The sequence below is a fragment of the Molossus molossus genome, unplaced genomic scaffold, assembly GCF_014108415.1.
Source record: "Molossus molossus isolate mMolMol1 unplaced genomic scaffold, mMolMol1.p scaffold_m16_p_2, whole genome shotgun sequence".
NCBI classification, from domain to species: domain Eukaryota; kingdom Metazoa; phylum Chordata; class Mammalia; order Chiroptera; family Molossidae; genus Molossus; species Molossus molossus.
The window spans coordinates 75,615,810-75,624,172 of NW_023425355.1; positions in this window are offsets into that span (position 1 = coordinate 75,615,810).

Here is an 8,363-nt window from a genome sequence, read left to right on the forward strand (position 1 = left end):
AATATTTTAAAATGCAAATGAAAACGTGATCATTTAAACAACTGTTTGATTAAATCTAATTTTGGAATTAATGATGTGTCATATTATCACACCAAATGCAATAGGGGTAAAATAAGAAAAATTAAATAGGTAAAATTGTATATGAATGTGAAAATGTTATTGTATCTCAAAGTATTTTAGGAAAATAAGAAATGTAATAGAGATTCTACAATGTTAAAAATATAAAGGTCAAATTTAAGGTTGAGGCAAAATTTATCAAGAGAGCCACTCAGATAAAGATGAGAAGGATGAAGAGAAACTTATAAAAGGTGATAAAAATATATTATTTTGTAATATTCCTTTTCAGTCATATAAGAAAGCTGTATCCATATATTTATTTTTTATAATGTGTGCTATACATATTCACATATAAAACAAAGAAAAGAAGATAAAAAAAAATGAAAAAATTTAAAACATTCATAAGGTAACTTTCATTTAAATCTGGATGTTTATTTTAGCTCACTGTTATGCACATAAGTATATAGATTGTTTTAAACAAAATTTTATTACATTATATTGTTTTAAATAACACTAAGGAATAGGGTAGTCCCAGAGATGTGGAAGTGGGGTACAGACTGACAATGCCCATAAGAGGGGGTGGTGGGGGGAGGGAAACCACAGAAATTATATGCATCTAAGCATAAACAATGGACATGGACAACAAAACTGGGAAAAGGGTGGTGAGGGAGGGAAAGGAGGGAATCAGTGGGGGAAAAGGAGAAACATCTATAACAAAAATAAATTGATTTAAAAAACGTTTTTATTATATTTTTTTTTTATTAATTTACTCGTTTTTGTTACAGATGTTTCTTCTTTTTTCCCTACTGGTTCCCCCCTCCCCCTCCCTCCCAGCCATGTATCCATCTTTGTTGTCCATGTCCATTGTTCATTCATACATGCATATAACTTCTGTGGTTTATCTCTCCCCCACTCCCATCCTTCTGGGGATTGTCAGTCTGTACCCTACTTCCACATCTCTGGGATGACCCCGTTCCTCAGACTGTTATGTTCACTATATTCCACAAATAAGTGAGATCATGTGATATTTGTCTTTCTCTGCTTGCCTTGTTTTGCTTAGGATAATACTCTCCAGGTCCCTCCATGTCATCTCAAGCAATAAAAGATCTTTCTTTTTTACAGTTGCATAGTACTCCATTGTGTATATGTACCACAGCTTTTTTACCCATTCGTTTACTGATGGACATTTGAGCTGTTTCCAGATCTTAGCTATTGTAAATAGTCCTGCTACGAACACAGGAGTACATATATTCTCTCTGATTGGTGTTTCAGGCTTCCTAAGGTATATTCTTAGAAGTTGGATCACTGACTCAAATGGCAGTTCAATTTTTAATTTTTTTTTTTTTTTTTTTTTTTTTACAATGAGCAGATGTAGCTTTTTATTTTATTTTATTTTTTAATGAATTTTTTATTTATTTTTTTTGCTACAGATATTTTACCTTTTTACCCCATTGGCACCCCTCACCCCACCTCCGCCCCATCCCCGGCTTAGTTGTCCATGTCCATTGGTCATGCATACATGCATATAAGTTCTGTGGTTTATCTCTTCCCACCCCCCCACACCCCCCCCCTCTACTGAGGGATGTCAGTCTGTGCCCTACTTCCATGTTTCTGGGTCTACTGTATTCCTCAGACTATTATGTTCATTATATTCCATATATAAGTGAAATCATGTGGTATTTGTCTTTTTCTGCTTGGCTTCTTTCACTTAGGATAATACTTTCCAGGTCCCTCCATGTCGTCTCAAAGGATAAGAGATCTTTCTTTCTTACCGCTGCATAGTACTCCATTGTGTATATGTACCACAGCTTTTTTATCCATTCGTCTACTGGTGGACACTTGGGCTGTTTACAGATCTTAGCTACTGTAAATAGTGCTGCTATGAACATGGGGGTACATATATTCTTTCTGATTGGTGTTTCAGGCCTCTTAGGGTATATTCCTAGAAGTGGGATCACTGGATCAAATGGAAGTTCAATTTTTAATTTTTTGAGGTAGCACCATATTGTTTTCCATAGCGGCTGCACCAGTCTGCATTCCCACCAGCAGTGTATTAGAGTCCCCTTTTCTCCACACCCTCGCCAGCACTTGTTGTTTGATGATTTGTTGATGGCGGCCATTCTGACAGGTGTGAGGTGATACCTCATTGTTGTTTTAATTTGCATCTCTCTGATGATTAGTGATGTTGAGCATTTTTCATATGTCTTTTGGCCATTTGTATGTCCTGTTTGGAGAGGTGTCTATTCAGCTCCTCTGCCCATTTTTTAATTGGGTTCTTTGTCTTCCTTTTGTTGAGTTGTAGGAGCACTCTATATATATTGGAAATTAACCCCTTATCTGATACATCATTGGCAATGATGTTCTCCCATACAGTGGGTTGCCTTTCCATTTTGATGATTGTTTCTTTTGCTGTGCACAAGCTTTTGAGTTTGATGTAGTCCCATGTGTTCATTTTCTCCTTTATTTCTGTTGCCTTAGGTGATGTATCAGTGAAAATTCTGCTCCGTATGATGTCCGAAATTTTGTTGCCTACATTTTCTTCTAGAATTTTTATGGATTCACGGGTCACATTTAAGTCTTTTATCCATTTTGAGTTTATTTTTGTGTATGGTGTAAGTTGATGGTCTAGTTTCATTTTTTTGCATGTAGCTGTCCAATTTTCCCAACACCATTTATTAAAGAGGCTGTCTTTACTCCACTGTATGCTCTTGCCACCTTTGTCAAATATTAATTGAGCGTATTGCCTTGGGTCCATTTCTGGGTTTTCAGTTCTGTTCCACTGGTCTATATGCCTGTTCTTGTGCCAGTACCAGGCAGTTTTGGTTACAGTCGCTTTGTAGTATAACCTGATATCTGGTATTGTGATCCCACGTTGGTATTTTGATGAGGATTGCATTGAATCTGTAGATTGCTTTGGGTAGTATGGACATTTTAATGATGTTAATTCTCCCAATCCATGAACAGTGTATGTGCTTCCACTCTTTTATATCTTCCTCTATTTCTTTTTTCAATGACCTGTAGTTTTCTACAAATAGGTCCTTTACTTCTTTGGTTAAGTTTATTCCTAGGTATCATACTATTTTTGGCGCGATGGTAAATGGGATTGTTTTTTTCAGTTTCTCTTTCTGTGAGCTCATCATTGGTGTACAAGAATGCTGTCGATTTCTTGATGTTAATTTTGTATCCTGCTACTTTGCCAAATTAATTTATTAAGTCCAGTAGATTTTTAATGGAGTCTTTGGGGTTTTCTACGTATAATATCATGTCATCTGCAAATAATGACAGTTTCACTTCCTCCCTTCCAATTTGGATCCCTTATATTTTTTCTTCATGTCTGATTGCTGTGGCTAAGACTTCCAGTACAATGTTAAATAAGAGTGGCGAAAGTGGACATCCCTGTCTTCTTCCTGTTCTTAATGGAAATGTTTACTTTCTGTCCATTGAGTATGATGTTGGCTGTAGGTCTTTCATATATGTCCTTTATTGTGTCGAGATATGATCCTTCTATTCCTACATTGCTGAGCGTTTTTATCAGAAATGGATGCTGGATTTTGTCGAATGCTTTTTCAGCATCTATTGATATGATCATGTGGTTTTTATTCTTCATTTTGTTTATGTGGTGTATCACGTTTATTGATTTGTGAATATTGTACCAGCCTTGCATCCCTGGAATGAATCCCACTTGGTCATGGTGAATAATTTTTTTAAATGTATTTCTGGATCCTATTTGCTAATATTTTGTTCAGGATTTTGGCGTCGATGTTCATCAGGGATATTGGCCTGTAGTGTTCTTTCTTCGTAGTGTCTTTTTCTGGTTTTGGAATTAGAATTATGCTGGCCTCATAGAACGTGTTTGGAAGTCTTCCTTCTTCTTGAATTTTTTGAAATAGTTTGAGGAGAATGGGTGTTAGTTCTTTTTTGAATGTTCGGTAAAACTCCCCTGTGAAGCCATCTGGGCCTGGGCTTTTGTTTGCTGGGAGAGACTTGATTACCTCTTTAATCTCCTTAGTTGTTATTAGTCTGTTCAAGTTTTCTATCTCTTCCGGGAATAGTTTTGGGAGACTGTGTGTATCTAGAAATTTGTCCATTTCACTTAGATTGTCGAATTTATTGCCATATAGTTGTTCATAGTAGTTTTTAATGATCTTTAGTATTTCCGTGGTGTTGGTTGTTACTTCTCTTTCATTTCTGATTTTGTGTATTTGGGTTCTCTCTCTTTGTTTCTTGGTGAGTCTACCTAAGGGTCCATCAATCTTGTTTATCTTTTCGAAAAACCAGCTCTTTGTTTCATTGATCCTTTGAATTGTCTTTTGGTCTCTATGGCATTTATTTCTGCTCTGATCTTTACTATTTCCTTCCTTCTACTTGCTCTGGGGTTTTCTTTTTGTTTGCTTTCTAATTCTTTAAGTTGTGAGGTTAAACAGTCAATTAGAAATTTTTCTTGTTTTTTGAGGTAGGCCTGTAGTGCTATGAACTTCCCTCTCAGAACTGCTTTTGCTGCATCCCATAGATTTTGTGTTGTTGTGTGTTCATTTTCATTGATTTCCAGGAAGTTTTTAATTTCTTCCTTGATCTCCTCGGTGACCCATTCATTGTTTAATAACATGCTATTTAGCCTCCATGTGTTGAAATGTCTTTGCATGTTCTTGTTGCAATTGATTTCTAGTTTCATGGCATTGTTATCTGAGAAGATGCTTGATATGATTTCAATCTTCTTGAACTTGTAGAGATTCAGTTTGTATCCTATCATGTGGTCTATCTTTGAGAATGTCCCATGTGCACTTGAGAAGAATGTGAATTCTGTACTTTTGGGGTGTAATTGTCTGTAGATATCTATTAAATCCATTTGGTCTAGTGCTTCACTTAGAGTCTCTGTTTCCTTGCTAATTTCTTGGCTAGAGGATCTATCCAGTGCTGTCAACGGGGTGTTGAAGTCCCCTGCTATGATTGTATTGTTGTTGATTTCTCCTTGGAAGTCCTCCAGAAGATTTTTAATATATTTTGGTGCTCCTATATTGGGTGCATATATGTTTATCAAGGTTATATCTTCCTGTTGGATAGATCCTTTCAATATTATATAGTGGCCTTCTTTGTCTCTAGTTATGGTCTTCATTTTGAAATCTATTTGATTAGATATTAGAATTGCTACCCCAGCTTTTTTTTTTTGCTTTCCATTTGCTTGGAAAATTTTTTTCCATCCCCTCACTTTCAACCTATCTGAGTCTTTTGTTGAGAGGTGGGTCTCTTGTAAACAACATATAGATGAGTCATGCTTTCTTATCCAATCAGCTACTCTGTGTCTTTTTGTGGGAGCATTCAATCCATTTACGTTTAAGCTGATTATTGATATGTACTTATTTATTGCCATTTTTGTTTAGTGTGGTTCTATTTTTCTTCCCATTTCTCCTGCTAATTACAGCAGTCCTTTTAACATTTCTTGCAGTGCTGGTTTGGTGCTAATGTATTCCCTTAGCATTTTTTTTTTGTCTGGGAAGCTCTTTATTTGATCTTCTATTTTGAATGATAGCCTTGCTGGGTAGAGTAGTCTTGGATTCAGATTTTTGCTTTTCATGACTTTGATTACTTCATGCCATTCTCTTCTGGCCTGTAGTGTTTCTTGTGAGAAGTCAGCTGAGAGCCTTATGGGGTTTCCTTTGTAGGTAACCTCTTGCTTCTCTCTTGCTGCTTTTAGGATTCTCTCTTTGTCTTTAATTTGTGGCATTTTAATTACTATGTGTCTTGATGTGGGCCTGTTTGGGTTCTTCTTACTTGGGACTCTCTGTGCTTCTTGTACTTGAAGGCCTTCTTCCTTCACCAAATTAGGGAAGTTTTCTGTCATTATTTTTTTGAATATATTCTCTATCCCTTGCTCGTTTTCTTCTTCTTCGGGGACTCCTATGATGCGAATATTATTACGTTTCCAGTTGTCCCATAGTTCTCTTAAGCTGTCTTCCTGTTTTTTAATCGTTTTTTCCTTTTGTTTTTCTGATTGGTTGATTTTTTCTACCCTGTCTTCTAATTCACTGATCCGGTCCTCAGCTTCCTCTACTCTGCTTTTTAAACCTTCCAATGTGTTTTCATTTCTGATATTTCATTTTTTGTCTCTTCTTGTTGGTTTTTAATTTCCAATTGGCTTATTTTCAGTGTCTCTATGTCCTTACTCATGCTGTTCAGCTTCCTCAAGATCATGGCTCTGAATTCTAGCTCTGTTAACATGCCTAATTGCTCCACATTGATCTCATCTTCGGTGGAGGTCTCTTGCTGTTTCATTTGGCTTCTGTTTCTGTGTTTCACCATTTTGGCTATCACTTTGGGCTTTGGAGCCTGTCAAGTTTTCCCTGTGGATGTTGGTGTTCTGCTGTTTGTGGCTCCCTCTCCTGTGTTTAGATGAGCGAGGGAGGACCCACGGTGAACAGTACTGTCAAGTCTTACTTTCCTGGTTAAAGTTGCCAGCCCAGGAAAGGTACTGTTATCCTCTAGCTTTTTGCCTGGAGGCTAGCAGTCTAGGTTACTTGATGAGTTTTGGGTTGTCAGTTGATTGAAAAGCTCCCTCAGGTGTTTAGCACAAGGGGATTTCCCGAGGGTGGGGCAGATGCTGGTTGTTAGGGAGCCTCAATTAGCACATCAATTGCCCACAAGATGGGGTTGGATCTCCGGGGGAGGGGCTGCTGCCTCTCCTCAGAGCCCTGGGAAGGAGTAAGGTGTCCACAGTCCTGCGTTGCTGCACTCAGTCAAAGCTCTGAGTGCCCTCCAGATCCCGAGTGTCCCCACACAGTTCCAGTTCAGTCTGCCCTCCCTCTGCCGGAGCCCAAGGTGAGTAGCTGTGGCTGTTTCAGCCTCTGTCCCGGCTCTGCGCTGTGGGGCCGCCTGGGAGTGTAACCCGAGGGCGATGCTCCCTGCTAAGGCTGCTGCCAAGCTGCCGACCATGGGATCCCAGCCCCCGTCTCGTGCCTTCGCAAGCCTACCGGGATGATGTCAGTGTCTCTAGTTGTATGGTCCTCCAAGCTGCTTTTCTGTTGCTTTTTCCCGTCGATTTGTCTGTGTTATAGTTGTAATTCCAGTTTGGTTCTGGGAGATGGTCTGTGTAGCTTCTGTTCACTCCGCCGCCATTTTTCCCTCTCAGATGTAGATTTGTCTGGTTTTCTCTCTAGACAGTCCCCCTAGAAGCAGGCATATATGTCTGCCCTCAGCCGTCTTCTCCATCCAGGCACTTGGAGGGCTTTTTGTGGGGAGAAGCACTTCCTGTCGATAGAAATTCAATTTGCTGCAGAAGTTAAGATGCCATCAGCCCCTCTCCCCCTTGTTTTACTGCCAATTTTTAATTTTTTAAGGTAACAGCATATTGTGTTCTATAGTGGCTGCACCAGTCTGCATTCCCACCAGCAGTATACTATAGTCCCCTTTTCTCCACACCCTCGCCAACACTTGTTGTTTGATGACTTCTTTCTTTCTTTTTTTTCATCCTCACCCAAGGACATTTTTCCATTTTTTGTTCAGATAGAGCGGGAGGGAGAGAGAGGAAGAGAGAGAGAGAGAAACATCGACGTGAAGGGACACATCGAGTGGCTGCCACCCACACGACCAACCAGGGCCGGAGACAAACTGTAACCGAGGTACGTGCCCTTAGCGGGAACCGAACCCAGGTCTCTCTGTACCGCAGGCCGACGCTCCAACCGCTGCGCCAAACTGGCCAGGGCTGATGACTTTTTGATGGCTGCCATTCTGACAGGTGTGAGGTGATACCTCATTGTTGTTTTAATTTGCATCTCTCTGATGATTAGTGATGTTGAGCATTTCTTCATATGTCTCTTAGCCATTCGTATGTCTTGTATGTCATTAATTCAAAAAAAAATCCTAGAAGGAAATGTAGGCCACAAAATTTCAGACATTACACACTGCACCATTTTCACTGATACATCACCTAAGGCAACAGAAACAAAGGAGAAAATGAGCACATGGGACTACATGTAACTCAAAAGTGTCTGCACAGCAAAAGAAACAACCACCAAAATGAAAAGCCAACCCCCTCTATGGGAGAGCATAATTGCCAATGATACATCAGATAAGGGGTTAATTTCCAATATATATAGAGTGTTCATACAGTTCAACAAAAGAAAGACAAAGAACCCAATTAAAAATGGGGGTTCTTTTTAGGTAACATTTTGCTTATCTCTTCTTACCTTTTAGGATTCTCTCTTTGTTTTTAGTTTTTGGCATTTTAATTATGATGTGTCTTGGAGTGGGCGTCTTTGGGTTCTTCCTACTTGAGGCTCTCTTTGATTCTCATATTTGTATGCTTTTTCCCT